Source organism: Narcine bancroftii, chromosome 4, assembly GCF_036971445.1.
Source record: "Narcine bancroftii isolate sNarBan1 chromosome 4, sNarBan1.hap1, whole genome shotgun sequence".
Classification (NCBI taxonomy): Eukaryota; Metazoa; Chordata; class Chondrichthyes; order Torpediniformes; family Narcinidae; genus Narcine; species Narcine bancroftii.
The window spans coordinates 190,938,208-190,955,724 of NC_091472.1; the positions used below are offsets into that span (position 1 = coordinate 190,938,208).

General features: G+C 38.9%; 1 protein-coding gene across 6 annotated transcripts in view; it reads left to right on the forward strand.

The window, feature by feature from the left end:
• The window catches only part of cux2b (cut-like homeobox 2b), a 392,464-nt gene that overhangs the window by 28,245 nt on the left and 346,702 nt on the right, over window positions 1–17,517 (forward strand). The window lies entirely within an intron of this gene.

Below are 17,517 nucleotides of genomic sequence, written 5' to 3' on the forward strand. Positions count from 1 at the left end.
GTATTATAAATATGATTTATGCTGGTAATTGCTGAATGTGACATAATTGGAGATGTTTAACCTAAATGGAACACATCACATTCCTAAAAATCTTGGAAGAATTATAACCTCTATACTTTGTGCCATGCAATCATTTATTGCTGCTGCATCTTTGTCATGGCCACTGTTCTCTAAATATTTCTAACCTTTTCACTACCTGATGCAATGTCTTCTTGCACACCAATGTGACGTCACAGAATTAGAAGGAGTAATATAATCAGTACTGATTATCAGAAGCAGTGTGGTTGTTCATTAGGGGTGGTGATTGTGGGGTGAGGGAATTAAATATAAAAATTGTTTTAAGTGAGAAACTGAATCCAAAACGACTCATTACTATAACTGTGATTGAAGCTTTTAAATTTTTTTGCATCCAAAATATATAATTTTGTGTGTGTAAAGCAGTCAGCCCTGTACCAAGTAACTGAAGGAGGTGCTTCCATGGATCAAGGAAAGTATAGAAATACAAAAGGAAATAATGGAACAAAGGATTACTGTTTTAACAGCAAAAGTAATTAGTTGGAGACTTGGCAAATACAAAATGTCATTTCTCAAATGTGAAATGTTTCAGGTCAATGGAAATCAGACACTTCACTTGGAAATTCTGCACTCCCTCCACAAAGCTCAGTCTAATAGGACTCTATGTTGGAAATAGAAACACTGCATTTTAACACAAATTCTTTCAATTGTGCTCCCTTCAAGCATTTCTGTATTCTCACAGGTATAAAATAAATTGGATCAACATGCAAGAAATGTCAAAAAAGAACCTGGGTGCAGAGATCCACCAGTTACTTCTGATATGCTGAATGTGTTTTAAACATGCTGGGATTACATTTCTGAAACACCAGTGTGCAAATCTCGAGGGCTGTGCATTTGTCAAACTCAAACATTTCTCTGCATTTCCTGCAGTTGAATGCAGAGTGTCCTGCTAGCTTTCGATTACAACTGCAACAAAAACATTGAGCTGGAGTATCAATCCTCTCATCAACACAACTGGAGGAAGGGCCTGTATTGGTTGCTATAAATCCGCACCACTGGATAGATCTAATAGTTACTGTTCTGCGGGCATGTGAAGGGCACCAAAATTCCCCTCCAACCAAGTTAGGGCATTTCTAAAACTTCAGGGTTAAACCAGAAAGCCTGCAGATGCTGTGTTTGTAGTTCAATACACAAAAAGTGCTGGGAAACCTCAGCAGGTCATGTAGCGTGCTTTGTGTAGCAAAGATAAATAACCAAGGTATAGGTGCCTGAATAAAATGATGGAGGGAAGAGCACAGTCAAGGGGTCAGCAGTCGATATGGGTGAGAGAACTGAAAAGGAGAAAACTGGGAAGTGATCGGGGGGAGGGGGGGATAGGCAATAGATGGCTCTTAAAATGGAAGGGGATGGGGAGCTGGAGGAAAGGAGGTAGAGGGAAGGGGTTAGAGAGATGGGAGTGGGGCTATAGATGACACTTTCCTTATTCTAATATATCCTAATTTCAAAGTATCATCTTCCAAAAGCATGAGCTATGACATTCCGAATTTTATCTCTTTAATCCAATAAATCCAACTCTGTGACTGCTGCTTTAATTTGTGATAAATCAGATAAACATTTTGCATTGCTTTTCGTTAAGACTTTCATAACTATGAATAACAAAGTATTTACTGTATAATGATAGAGATATAAAACATAAGGAAGACTTTAAAGAGACAAATAAAGGTATTTAAAGAGATGCAAAAAATTCAAAGGAAGATTTCTTGTGCTCACGCTTCCTCTACATCCTGAAGAATAATGAGAAGGTCGTTGGTCTGGGCAGATATTATGACATATTACATAATAGTCACTATGGTAACACTACGGACAATAGCCTTTTAAAGAGACGGGCACAAGATTAACTAAGAGTTTTTGGAAAAAAAAATCAAGGTTTTGACCTTTACAGGGGCCTAATGGAGATTGGAGGCTGATGTTAATGTCATCTGGTTGAAGGGTACCCAGACTAGATGTTTGGTGTTATAGAAAGAATCATTTAAATTCTTCATGTGGATCAAGAGATGGAAGACACTGCAGTCTTGATGAAGGGTTCAGACCCAAATGTTGACCATTCTTATTCACCCATTGATTCTGCTGCTCCAACGGATTTTTTTGTTCCCCATGTGGATGCTGGATCGTGATCCTACTTGGGAATCGCCTGTTGTTTGTGGCAAAACGCACTAGATTCGTGGATTAGGAATGGCCCTCTCAGCACATCATATCTCTGCTGCTTTCTCTCCAAACTAGCTGCCATGTCATTCTCTGGTTTGTACTCCAAGCAATTAACACACTTGATAAAAGAAATTAAAAATTGTCTTCACCAATTGCGGCAATGCATTTTAAGGATCCTTAACATGTAAAGATGTTTTTGCTCACCTTTTGCTTTTGTGACTGTCTTAAGTTTATTTTTCCCCCTCCCAGTGGAAAAACTTGCTTTTGTTAACTATCAGATCCCCTTGAAAAGTGAGCTTAATTATTTTCTAATTTGGCAAATAATTTGACAAATCTTGAATGAATGGTTTGGAATTTAAGATGGTAAAGAATAAGTAAAAGTGTATGTGGGTTGTATTTCTATCCTTACTGCTCCTTGAGTGAAGTACTTTTTATTTTCTAATCTACCTTCTGAAGTGCATTTTTTTTATATTTAAAAAAAAAGTGTTATCGGCAGATAGAACAAATTTTGAAACCAGGTACAAGAAAGATGGACCGGGACTTCCAGAAGAAGCATGTTGAAGGTGTCACATTTTATAGTAACTATGTCTGCAGTATCTAATTACCTGAAATGGACCTTTTGTAAAATGACCACTTCGCACTTTACATTTTGTGACTGAGACTCTCAACACTGAATAGTCTTGTGCAATTTTAATGCATTCTTTCAGTAAGAAGATGTCATGAGAAAATGTTTATTTAAAAAGGGCAGAGGTTTAAGGGGCAAAATCAAGTAACTACTGGTAACTTTGATACAAAAATCCACCACCGGAATGCAGATATGTTCTCTCGTGGTCAGACATTGCTTTTCAGAGCCGGTACGAGGCCGCGGTATCTTCCTTCGCAGCACTTTAAGGAATTTGTCCTCCTGTCCTGAAGTGTTGACTCAGTCAGCTTCAGATTCGGGGAAAACACATTTAATCATTTTAATGCAATTTTCTTTGCTGCACTTCCTCTAGCAGAGCTGCTATTGCAGATAAGCACCAGGGCTGAACCAAGCAGGATTTGTGTGTGCTCCCTGCATGTCTCCCAGTATTAAGACTGGAACACTCTGCTTCTTCCCCGCCACCTCTTTTTGATCAATATACAACTAAATTCTTTTTTCCAATGCAAATGGAAAAAAGATTCAATGCGGCAGAGATGTAGTTTCTCAGAAGAATGCTATGCATTATTATATACAGATAGGGTAACAAACAAAAGTTCTAAAAAAAACAAAACATGCATTACTTAAAAGAAGCAGAAAACAGCAGTCAAAATTCTTTGGCAAAGAGATACATTAGAACATTTAGTTACAGCTGGAAGGAAAAAGGAGAGGCAGACAGAGAATGAAAATGATAAGCCTTTTTTCCCCACTGGCATCCCAGTTAATTGGCATATAGTGTTCCGGGATAGGAAGCCGTTTGTGCTGTTTCCACTGGGCCACCTTTAACCAGGGCACTGACTGCTTTTGCACTGATCATGACTCATCCCTGGGGTTGGAGAGCCCTTTGGATGAAAGTTGTCCATTTTCCACTGATTTAATCAGCACACTGGCATCAGCTGGTGCTGGGGATGTGAGAAGGGGTGGAGGCCGCCTGCCAGACCCTGGTGTGATTTGATGCCTGCGTGCAGATTTTTTTTCCTTTTCCTCTGGACCTTTACCTGATCAATTCCCAGTTAATACCTGGGACAAGGTGCCGGTGGAAAGGGGCTATAGATGGATTAACATCATGGTTAGAAACTGGGGTGGCAACAATTACAACTCGGAGGGTTAGAGACTGTGATGCATGGAGAGACATGATCGCCCAAGCTGAACAGCAAGGCACCTGAACGAGCAACTAAATTCAGTGAAATGCTGAACTTTTGCAAAGATGTCCAGTTGAGTTTCTTAGTGTGAGTTTTTGGGTAGTGGACAATGTAATGGGCTATGTGCAATGCTTGCCTAATTCATGTTGAAAGAGTGTGGAGAGTGCAAGGAGCTGAATGTATATTATCTTGTAAATAACTAGCTCAGCAACTAAACATTAGTTCCTCCTTTTTGTAAGAGTGTGGTGGGGAAAAAAATTAGATTGTTGTAGAGTAGGTTTGCATAACATTTTGGGCTGAAGGGCCTGTATTGTGCTGTAATGTTCTATGTTGCAGTCGCAATTTTTAATGAAGAAAGCAATGCGAGCAGCGCTTGTCAAATTGTTTAATTTAGAAGTAGGTTAAGGGCATTGATTTGGCCTGAGCATGTTTATCCCAGAGCACAAATAATTATGATGTTTACCCACTTTGCTCCTATATTCCTTGCATCAGTTTTGTGTTTTGAGTTTGATGCCAATCTGTTTTTATTTAACAACTTTAGTGCTCTGTATATTGTGGTTTGAATATCTCCTTTTAAAAGGATATCACTGACCTCTAATCTCCAGGTGAGACTGGGGCTTATTACACAATGTCATTAACTTGCAGTGCCTCAAGTCCAGTGTGAAGCCTCACCCTGATTTGAGGGTGCCGCTTGAAACCACAGGAGATGCACAGTCGGTGGCTAATTCAAGGAAATTGTTTCATTCTGATGGCAGCTAACGGCATAAATATGGTTGCCTTCACCCCGACTCGATTCCACAGCCACGTTGCCCTTTCTAACTACTACTTGGCATATAACTGTGTATGGACCTGACTACAGATTCATTCTGGATGGGAGACACATCATATCTTTGCTCTCAACCCCTAGCATCTGCAGTCTTTGCTGTTTGGCTTCTTTGTGTGCTGAAAGCAACTTGGGCAAATTCAACAAATACATAAAATCCGACTTGAAATGTGGGAAATGACTGAAACTTGCCTGCTTCTGTTTCATATGGTTTTCAAAGCTTTTCCTTTTTTAATGATCCATCCCTGCCGACCTCTTGCTTTGCTTGAGCAAGGTAGAAGAAGTGTACTTTATTGGATGCTTTCAGAGCACTTTGTGTTCTCAGCACAGGAGTTTGCAACCTATTAACTTCTTGACACCCCAAAATTAACTGTGCTAACTTATAATGCTTTTTTCATTTTACTCATCTCATTTTGCATAAGATATCTCAGAGGAAGTTGAAGACATTGATTATTCACTTGCCTGTCACACTTCTAGTTTATCTTTTCACCTCCATCACTTTGTTTCTCTGGTTTTTATTTTCCTGTTGGGCAGGGGGTGGTGGGAAGAAAAGTCCAACCTACCCACTACATTTTACTTTGACTCTCGGTCCTATCTTTTCCACTTTGAATTGTCCATCTACCTCTGCAACTTGCCCCTCCTTTTTTTAAGTGGCATCTCTCGCCTTCCACTTTGCTCTCTCCAGAAATGGTCAATTCCATTGTTGCCCCTTTTGTTTTTGAATATTTTATTTGAAATCAACACGTTTATTTTAAAAAAAAAAGTATATCCCATTGCTTCTGTCCAGAGGTAATTGTTTATTCGTAAAGTTCAACTGAAATGGATCAGATTTGAGCAGAGAACGTTTGTCTTTTTTTTTTGTCTTCGCCTGTCTCATGAGTGTTAACAGAAATGGCTTGAAGTTTTAAAACACGCAATCAGTGGACTGAGCAGCCCTGCATCACTCCTTCCAATTTAGGCAAATTACGTGTGCTGGGAATGCTGAATCCAAGTTCAGCTTCAGGTAACCTCCAAGCAAGGAGTAAATGTGTTAATCCCAAGTCCAGACATGTGGATTGTCATGTCTAATCATTTTTTTATAAAAAAAGGTGGTTGCGAAAGGTGTTCCAGATATGTTGGTTGACAAATTTGATTTGTCACATGAGGGAGTAGTGGCCGGTAGGGGAATACCAGCCCTCTCCAGAAAAGAAGAAATAAAGTGAAGAAAATACAAAGTTCAAGAAATACAAAACATAACAAATAAAAGATAAAGTTGTAGAGAAAAGAAAGAAAATGGCACCCAAGAAGGAAAAAGTAAAAACAACGGGGGAAAAAAAGAAGAAAAGATGCCGGAAGAGAAAGCCTTACCTGCATAAAGAAACAGGGAGCCGTCGTGGAGAAGAGAGCCCGTTCTAAGAGGTTGGTGACAACCCCACAGAGTCGCGACCCTTTGACCGCTGGACTGCAAAAATGGCTCTCTGAGCCAAACAAAAGTGTGCAACTGCACATGCGCGAGGAGTCGTGCGTCCGCAGTGAGCTTACTAAGGAGAAGGAGAACACTGACTGGAGGGGGGCTTAGATGAGGAGCGGGCAAACACAACGCGACCATCTGAGGGATGCCCGACACCAGGGCTCTCAGCTGGAAGAAGAGGAAAGTGAGAGGAAAGGGAGTGATAGGAAAGAAGAGCAGCAGCAGGAGGCCCAACAGATGAGTACTCCAGAAGAAGAGGACCAACAGCAAGAAGCCATGCAAGAAGACTCCCAGAAAAGTGAGGCAATCAACTCAACAAGAAAGTCAGAAGAGACACAGATACAAGGAAGAGAAGTAGAAGACACAAACACAGGTGCAGACACAGAAGAAGACCAAGATCTGCTCAGAGAAATAGAAGGTAAAACAGATGGACAGAATATAGATAGTTTTTTTTTCAAGAACAAATGAGAGCATTAAAAGAATGGTTGACATTAGAATTTAGTGAAATGAAAAGAATGAAAAGTGAATAGAATAGAGCTGGTCATGACAGAAATAGGGAAAAGATTAGAAAATGTGGAAGAACGATAAATGGCTGTAGAAATGGAAGTGAATGTCTTAAAAAGAAAATTGGAAGAAAGTGATTAAAAAAAAAAAAAAAAAAAAAAAAATTGTCACTAGAGTTGTTAGCTCAGAAAATTGATATGTTGGAAAATTATAGTTGGCGAAGCAACATAAAAATAGTGGGCCTAAAGGAAGATGAAGAAGGCACAGATATGAAGGAATTTATAAAAGAATGGATCCCAAAGGTCCTGGGAATGACAGAAATGCAGGAAGGGATGAAAATGGAAAGGGCACACAGAACACTAGCCCCGAAACCATCAAAAATCAAAATCCGTTTTAGTAAAATTTTTGAGATATATGACAAGAGAAAATATACTGGAGCGGGCAAGGAATAAAATTAGAGAAGACAATAAACCAAGGGTCAAAAATTATTTTGTTACCCAGACATAAGTTTTGAACTCGTAAAGAAGAGGAAGGAGCTTAATACAGCAAAGTCGATCCTTTGAAAAAAAGGTTATAAATTTGTTAATACATCCAGCTGTGCTTAAAATATTTATCCCTTGGGGAGGAAAACAGACTGTTCGCGGATCTGGAGGAAGCACGAGAATTTGCAGAACGCCTGCAGGACAGAAGGAGAGATGAAGAAATGTAACAAGAATGAAGAACGGCGATAAAATACATACAAAGATGTAAAAATAATGTATATGTAAGAACTAAAGAAGGGAAAGAGGAGGGAAGAAATGAAGTAAGGGGGAAAAAAAGAGGGTGAGCTTTGTTATATGTGTTTATATTTTAAAAAAGTCTTCTGGGGGTTTGGGTGGGAGAGAATAACCGTCACTGTGAAATCAGTAGATGCTTGCGTGCAGGTTGGCAATCCAAATGGAGAGGGGAGCTGTGGTTGCCCAGCAAGAGATAAGGGGCAACTCAGAGAGGGGAGGGGGGACATTTGGGGCTAAGGGAATATTGGATATGGGAGTTGTTGAAGTATTGTATGTTTTAAATGTGTTGCCATACATTGAGTTTAAAAAGGGAAAACTGAGAGATGAAAATGGGGAAAAGGGGGATGGTGGTGGTGAGGAAACGGAAATGAGGTGTAAACAGGGTAAGAGATGGCCATATTGAATTATATGACTAAATATTAATGGAATATATAACCAAATTAAATGGAAGAGGCTATTAAATTTCCTGAAAAAAATATAAAATAGACATAGCATTTGTGTAGGAAATGCATTTAACTGAAGTGGAACATAATAAATTAAAGAGAGACTGGGTAGGGCACATAGCAGCAGCATCATATAATTCAAAAGCTATATTAATTAATAAAAATGTACCAATCAAAATAGAGGAGGAGATAATAGATCCAGCAGGGAGATATGTAATGATAAAGTGTCAGATGTATTCAGTTTTGGAATTTGCTCAATATATATGCACCTAATGAAGAGGATCAAAAATTTATGCAAGATATTTTTTTGAGATTGTAGATAAGCAAGGGAATATATTGATAGGAGGGGATTTTAACCTTAATTTGGATCCAATGTTGGATAAAACTGGACAAAAGACTAGCAAAAAGAATAAAATGATCAAATTTATGGTTAAATCAATGCAGGAAATGAAACTTATGGATTTTTGGAGGAGGCAGCACCCAAGGGAGAAGGAATACTCAAATTATTTGAGTAGGCATAAAACATACTCAAGGATTGATATGTTTTTGTTGTCGGTCCATATTCAAGGGAGAGTTAGAAAAACTGAATATCAATCTAGATTGCTATCTGATCATTCACCCCTGTTATTAGCAATAGAACTGGAGGACATCCCACCAAGAACATATAGATGGAGGTTAAACCCCATGCTACTTAAAAGGCAGGAATTTAGAGAGTTTATTGAACGCCAAACTAAAATGTACTTTGAAATAAATATGGAATCAGTGAAAGACAGATTTATATTATGGGATGCAATGAATGCTTTCATTTGAGGGCAGATAATAAGTTATGTAATTAAGATGAAAAAGGACTACAATTAGGAAATAGAACAGTTGGAAAGGGAGATAGTAAGTACAGAAAAGGAACTAGCAACAACAGATGATATAACAAAAAGAAGAGAATTGGCGGACAAAAAAAATAAAATAGGAAACATTACAAACGTATAAGGTGGAGAAGAACATAATGAAAATAAAGCAGGGGGGCGTGGCAAGATGGCGTAAGGATCAGACGTGCCTTCCAGTCCTCTCCTGACTCTATCTTATTGTTTTGTCTAGAAATGCCCGTTAAAATTCTTTAAAAGTTTAGATAACTTCAGTGCTGTTAATTTAACTTCTGATGGTACAATTGGTGAAAAAGAGCAAAAAAAAAACAACAACAGAGCATCGAAAATAAAGCAGAAGTATTATGAGCTAGGAGAAAAAATGCACAAAATAGTAGCCTGGCAAATTAAAACAGAACAAGCTAAAAGAATTGTATTGGCATCAAGGAAAAAGTACAAACAAATTACATATAATCCAATAGAGATTAATGAGAATTTTAAGGAATTTTATGAACAATTATACCAAACTGAGAACGAGAGGAAAGATGATAAAATAGAAGAGTTTTAGCTAAAATTGAACTGCTGAAATTGCAAGAAGAGGAACAAAACAAACTGATAAAACCATTTGAAACAGAGGAAGTAAAGGATATATTTAAAAAGCTGCTGAACAATAAAACGCCTGGAGAGGATGGATTCCCAATAGAATTCTATAAAACATTTAAAGAGTTATTAATTCCTCCTCTCCTGGAAGTAATGAACCAGTTAGAAGAAACACAAAACTTGCCAGATTCATGTAAGACAGCAATAATTACAATTATACCAAAGACGGGGAAGGATCCACTAACACCAGCATCATATAGACCAATATCTCTACTTAATTCAGATTATAAGATAATAGCAAAATTATTAGCAAACAGATTGGCTGATTGTGTACCAAAAATAGTAAAACAGTTCAAACGGGATTTATTAAGAAAAGACGAACAGAGGATAATGTCTGTAAATTTATTAATCTAATTCATGCAGTTCAAGGAAATAAGAAACCAACAGTGGCTGTTGCTTTAGATGCAGAGAAAGCCTTTGACAGGGTAGAATGGAATTATTTATTCAAAGTATTACAGAGGTTTGATCTACTAGAAAAATATATTAATTGGATTAAAGCATTATATAATGGACCATTGGTGAAGGTAACAGTAAATGGATATGTATCGAACCAATTTAAATTAAGCAGGTCAACTAGGCAGGGATGTCCATTATCTCCCTCACTGTTCGCTTTAGCAATAGAACCATTGGCAGAACTATAATACAGAAAATAGAATAAAAGGGATAAAAATAAAGGAGGGGTATAAAATCAGTTTATTTGCAGATGACATTATAGTATACTTAACAAAACCAGAAATATCAATAAAAGAAGTATATAAGAAATAGAAGGAATATGGAGAAATATCGGGGTACAAGATCAACGCAAATAAAAGTGAAGTGATGCCAATGAATAATGAGGATCATACAGAATTTAAAAAAGAATCACCATTCAAATGTCAAACACAAGCAATCCGATACCTAGGTATTAGGTTAGATAATAATTTAAGCCACTTGTACAAATTAAATTATCAGCCACTAACAAAGAAATTGCAGGAAGACTTAGAACATTGGAAAGAATTACCGCTAATGTTGATAGGGAGGGTAAATTGCATTAAAATGAATGTCTTCCCAAGGATACAATACTTATTTCAATCATTTCCAATTCCCTTAACAGAGAAATTCTTTAATGAACTAAAGAGAATAACAAGGAAATTTTTATGGAAAGGGAGGAAACCGAGGATAGCATTAGATAAGTTTAGATAAGTTAAGTATAACCAAGGTGGTTTGCAGTTACCAAACTTTAAAAATTATTATAGAGCAGCACAATTAAGAATTTATCAGATTTTTATCAGACAAGGGAAAAACCAGATTGGACTAAGATAGAGCTAGATAAAATGGGGAGAAGGTACCGGAACATGTACTTTATAAGTGGGATGAAAAGCTGGTACGATATAAAAGCTCACCAGTATTGCATCATTTACTCAATATATGGAGGAAGATTCACTTAGAAAGGGAAAAAAAGTTACCAAATACCAAAATTATTGTTGATGCAAAATCAGCTAATAATCCCTTTTACAATAGATAACCTTTCCTTTAGAGAATGGGAGAGAAAAGGAATTAAAAGAATAGAAATTTTTTTGGGGGGTAATAATTTATTAACATTTGAACAAATGAAGTACAAATATGGAATAACTCATGGTACAATGTTTGCACATCATCAACTGAAAGCCTACTTAAAGGATAAATTGGGAAACAGGCTGAGATTACTAGAAGGAAGCAGCTTTGAATATGTGATTACAGACACAATGATAATTAAATGATTTATAACGAACATGTACATCAAGCTGCAAGAGAAAGAGAATAATGAAATAAGCTGTAAACCCAAACAAAAGTGGGAACAAGATCTAAACATAAAGATAAAAAAATGAAATATGGGAAAAGCTATGCTTCGAAACTATGAGAAATACAATAAACACGAGGTTACGCATGATACAATATAATTGGATACACAGGCTATATATAACGCCCCAAAAGTTAAATAAATTGGACCCAACAGTATCAGATAGATATTTTGCTGTAAGTGAACGGGAACAACAGTACATGCAATTTAGTCATGTGAGAAAGTGGAAACTTTTTGGGAAGATCTAAATCCGGTATTGAATAAAATCACAAAAAGCAACACACCAAAAAATCCAGAGATCTTTCTTCTAAGTAATATAAGAAGTAAAGAATTAGGCCTCAAACTGGATGAAGCACAAAAAAGATTTATTATGATAGCCTTAACTGTAGCAAAAAAATGTATAATGCCAACTTGGAAATCAGAAGAGAGCCTGAGAGTACAGCAGTGGTACATGGAAATGAATAAATGTATTCCATTGGAAAAAAATAACATTATTCGAACAAATTTGGGAACCGTACATGGAACACAACAGAAAAGTCCTACCGTGGACCTCCACCCCCTAAAATGATAGAATGGAAAGAAGACGAAATGAACCGACCAGTGTGTAAAAGTAGATGACACAATTTTCTTGTTTATTTTCATTGTGTGTTGACATTGTTTAATGGTTTTATTGTATTGTATATGTTGAACGTTTAATGGGTTTGGAGGGAGGTGGGAAGGAGGGAGGGAAGGGAGGGGGTAAAAGTGGAGAAAATGACACTGTATATTCAAGAGGGAAATGCTTGTGTGTATTTTGGTTAATATGGTTCACAGTGTGAAAAATTTAAAAAGTTATAAAAAATGTATAATTTTTAGAAGTTCTGCTCAATCTTTTTATCATTTTTGATGTTTAAAGAGGACTCTCAAAATCATTGAGGATCCCTTCACCCTGCACTCAGCAAATAATTTCAGCTGCTCCCGTCAGGGAAGAGATACAGGAGTACCAGGGCCAGGACTACCAGGCTCTGGAGCAGCTTCTTCCCATGGGCAGCGATAATGCTGAATGACCAAAGGGACTCCTCACACTAACCATCTGAGACTCCTGTTCAAAAGGTTTTTCTAATTTTTTCTAATTATATATATATGTGTGTGTGTGTGTGTGTGCTTGTATGTATGTATATATGTATGTATACATATATACATGTGACAAAAGGCAAAGGAGGAAAATCCCAACACCCAACCCCAACCAACCAATTTTCCCTTGCAACCGCTGCAATCGTGTCTGCCTGTCCCGCATCGGACTGGTCAGCCACAAACGAGCCTGCAGCTGACGTGGACTTTTTACCCCCTCCATAAATCTTCGTCCGCGAAGCCAAGCCAAAGAGAGAAGAGAGAAAGAAGAGAGATATATACATACACATATATATAATGCATAATATGTTTATTATATATGTGTAAGTTGTATATTGTATATTTTATATATATATAATATAACACACACACACACACACACACACACACACACACACATACACACACACCAGAATGGAGGACCATCGCCTTCCCAAGATCGTGTTATATGGCGAGCTTTCCACTGGCCACCGAGACAGAGGTGCACCAAAGAAGAGGTACAAGGACTGCCTAAAGAAATCTCTTGGTGCCTGCCACATTGACCACCGCCAGTGGGCTGATATCGCCTCAAACCGTGCATCTTGGCACTTCACAGTTCGGCGGGCAGCAACCTCCTTTGAAGAAGACTGCAGAGCACACCTCACTGACAAAAGACAAAGGAGGAAAAACCCAACACCCAACCACAACCGACCAATTTTCCCTTGCAACCGTGTCTGCCTGTCCCGCATCGGACTTGTCAGCCACAAATGAGCCTGCAGCTGACGTGGACATTACCCCTCCATAAATCTTTGTCCGCGAAGCCAAGCCAAATCAGATGACAATTAACTTGACTATTCTACATGAAAGAACAAGGCCTCTGACAACAGAAGTGCAATAGCATACAAAATGTCACACAAGTAATGGAATTACCCATCACATTAAATAAATCTACATTTCAAAAAAAAAATCACAGATACGCTTGTCATTGGCGTTGCTGGCATTTATTGTCTTTTCCTAATTGATGCTGATCCACGGAGGCAGTTAAAATGCTGCCATCTGTGAGTCTGGTGTCGTGACCAATTCTGTTTAGCACACTCTTCTATGAAGAATAGCCAGAACGTAACAATCCATTGATAGTTGCTATCGCCAAGAGAAGTTTTTGTCTTAATTTCTGATTTAAATTCCCCAGGTGTGAGAAAGATGTACATTAATTACATTGTGGTGGTCGGATTTAAACCTGGAAAGGCGGTCCATGTTTCTCATTGTAACAACTTGACCTCCTCACTACTGTACCCTCTGTTTGCAGAGTATTTACTTGAGAATGAACCAGGATTTCAAATATGGATTATGAAAATGTTGAAGAAAACGCTATGAATATTATGACTTGCCATTCTGTGTGGGTTATCGTGTCTCTCCATCTGTCACGATCCCTGACCCTCCGAATTGTATTTGTTGCCCCCCTTGTTCATCATTGGTGAAGGTGTCATCTTTGAGCTGAGACCGTAGTCGATGCTGAGTTCATGATTATGATTCTTCAGTTGCAGTGTCCATACTGGACGGGTAACCCTGGCCATTGATCAGCAGATTCACAACCAATCTGTTGAATCTGCTTGTTTAAAATAAACAAAACCACTCACCATCTGCAATCCATGGCTTCACATGACCCTGATTGGGAGGCTAAACAGGTACTACACCTTGCTATTGGACAGAAGGAGCACCTTTCACCTCCATTTGCTGAGCAATTGTGTAGCACCTACACTGTTCAACATGGGCTGCTCATTTTCAGGTTGACACGATGACATTTTGAGTCAGTGCAGATGGATATAAAATACTTCTACATCAGCATTACTTTTACAACTTTGCAAGCTAATATTTCCATCCTGCAAACCATGGTGCATTTATTTGCAGTTGCTGATGGACATCAAAGCTTCCAAAATCTCACAAAGCTGCTTTCTCTCAAGTTCCTCACCACCATCTGCTAATATAGAGACTCCCTACCCAAAACATAATAATTCTAGAAATTAGTTACTTTCGTATTAATTTCACCAAGAGCTATCTGCAGTCATTCAGTTACTTTAAAACATGATGTTTCAAGAGATTAGTTACCTTCAGTGTTAATTTCACTGAGATATCTACAGTCATTCAGTTATTTGAGCACCTGATATTCAATGATCCCTTTTTATTGTTAAACCTGTTTTTCTTGCTAAGATAACATCTCTTTAAAACTGGCATTTCTTTCATCCCAGGTCAGGAGGGCCATAGAATATTGGATTCTGTGGGATTGCACTCTGGTGGCATAGACAGCATTCTTGAGACTTTCTGGAGTACTTGTACAGATGAACTACTTATTTGAAATTCTCGTTCATCCTCTGGAGTAATCGCCCTGTCCTCCTGTTGAGCAGCTCTCTGCACAGTTGTGAAGTCTGAGGCAGGAAATGCATTTTTTTTTGTCTCTTGACCTACAAGTATTCACACTATTAATGCTTAAGACGACATCAATTATTAAAATGAGTTATTTGGTCTATCACCTGTACAAGGTGAGTGGCAAAATGCACAGTATTGAAGTATGGTCTGATCTCCTCCTCTCCAGATGTGAGTGCTTCCGCTTGATGATTGGTCTCATAGAAAAGTAGGTGCAAGCCTACACCGCCATTCAATATGATCATGGCTGATCAGTACCCGGTTCCTGCCTTCTCCCCATATCCCTTAATCTCCTTAGCCACAAGGGCCAAATGTAACCTACTCTTAAATATTGACAAGGAACTGGCCTCAACTACTTCCTGTGGCAAAGAATTCCCCAGATCCACCACCCTCTGAGAGAAGAAATTTTTTCCTCATCTTAATCCTCAAAAACTTCCCCCTTATCCTTAAACTGTGACCCCTGGTTCTGGTTTTTCCCAGCATTGGAAACAATCTACCTGCATGTAGTCTGTCTAAACCCTTAAGAATTTTATATGTTTCTATAAGATCCCCCCTCAATCTTCTAAATTCCAGAGAATTAGTCTATCCAACCTTTCTTCGTGTGCAAGTCCTTCCATCCCTGGTATCAGTCCAGTGAGTCTTCTCTGCACACCCTCCATGGCGAGCATGTCCTTCCTCAGATAAGGAGACCAAAACTCCATGCAGTACTCCAAGTGTCGTCTCACCAAGGCCCTGTACAGCTGCAGCAGGATCTCCCTACTCCTGTACTCAAATCTTCTCACTATGAACGCCAACATACCATTTGCCCTCCTCACCACCTGCTGCACCTGCACGCCCACTTTCAATGACTGATGCACAGCAACACTCAAGTCTCGCTACATCTCCTCTTTTCATAAACAGATACCATTTAGATAATAATCCTCTTTCCTGTTCTTGCCTCTAAAGTGGATAACCTCACATTTATCCATGTTGTATAGTATCTGCTACTTCTTGGCCCACTCGCCTAACTTGTCCAAATCACTCTGCACCCTCTTAGCATTCTCAACACAGCCAACCCCGCTACCCTTGACCTGTTTATTCATGATGAGTTTGTCCTTTGATTGATTGGTTTCAGTTTGAATGCCATTGACTGTCCATTTTCAACTTAATTGCAGCAAATCTCTTTCCATTGTTCACAGATTATTTCTCCAATTGTCTTGTCAGTCCCCATTGAGGAGCTGGAGGGACTTGCCAGGTGCTTTCAAACTGCAGCACCCAAGTAGCCTCTCGGGTGAGATTACTGGGCTTTTTTGTGCCTCCTGCTCCTTTCAAATAGCAGCCCAACCGACCTGTTCAATCGCCAGCCTGGCGATTTAAGGGGATCTCACCCCTGCAATGACGTGGAGTGAAGCGTCATGCAGTCAGTCATAGGGAGTTCCCTGTGTTCTTTCTGATCCCTTTCTGTTTAAAGTGAGTAATTTCTCCTTTCAAATAGGTGAAGGAGGACATCAGGGTAAGTTTTTTTTTCTGGGTTCCCTGTCCACCTCTGAGGTAGGTCTGGGACCTGGGTGAATTTTGACCGGGCTTGCTCTGTTCAGGCCTTTCAAATAGCCCTGTACCTGGGTTTTCAACCTAGTAAATTGCCTGGTTAACCCCATTTTACAAGGCAGTTTAAAGGGCCTTGTGAGTCGGGCAGTGTCCATGAGTAGAAAAGGTTAGTCAATATTTTGGGGCAAGGTAGGGTCCCAACATTAACATCGAAACATTAACTAACCATTTCTCGACTCAGATACTGCCTGACCTTCTGAGTCCCTCCAGCTGCCTATTATTCAAGGTTCCAGTATCTTTAGGTTTATATTTTCCTGTCTTGTTAGTACACTGAAATAATTATGCATTCCTCTTCAACCTTGTAGTTTTCCTTTGCTACCTACTTTATGTAGTTCGCCACGTTGGCTTTCTTGACTGCACTGATGGTGCTCTGGATTTGCACCTTCATAAGATAGAGTGGAGGGAGGAGGAATGATGTACAAACATGGTACAAGGATAAGCAGAGCCAATTAGGGTCCAAAATTCAACAAGTTAAAAGCTCTGTCTGGTAACAGGTTAAAAATTGAGGCAGACAAAGAATAAAGAATGGATGTAAATCTGAATGGAAAACATCGTCGACAGCCAAGGGAAATAGAGATGGAAGGAACAGAATTCCTCCGCATAAATGTGAAATTGTGTGAAAAAGCAAGCAAGCGAGGGTCCGGATTGGGTCCAAGTATTCTGAAGGGAGAGGGTGTGAAGCCAGAGGTCCTGGTACATGTTGGTACCAATGACCTGGACAGAATATTCATTCAGACTTCCCATCTTGGAAGTCGCTGGCTATGGCAGAAATTAGCAGAATTTTGGAATTGTGTGCCAGAAACCCAAGCCTCAAATGTCCTTTATCTGGAGAGAAGAAAATTTTCTTTCTATTTCCCCATTACACTCTACTGATTGCAAATGGATTTGGTGGTGGGCCATCTAATTCCTTGTCGTCTGTTGAATTTTACTTCATCTCCTTGCCAATCCTTCCACGTTTATCCCTCTCTATGATCTTTCCCCTTTTTGGTTTCTGTACAAATTTGGTCATTTCACGGGGCGGCACGGTTGGCGTAGCAGTTAACGCAA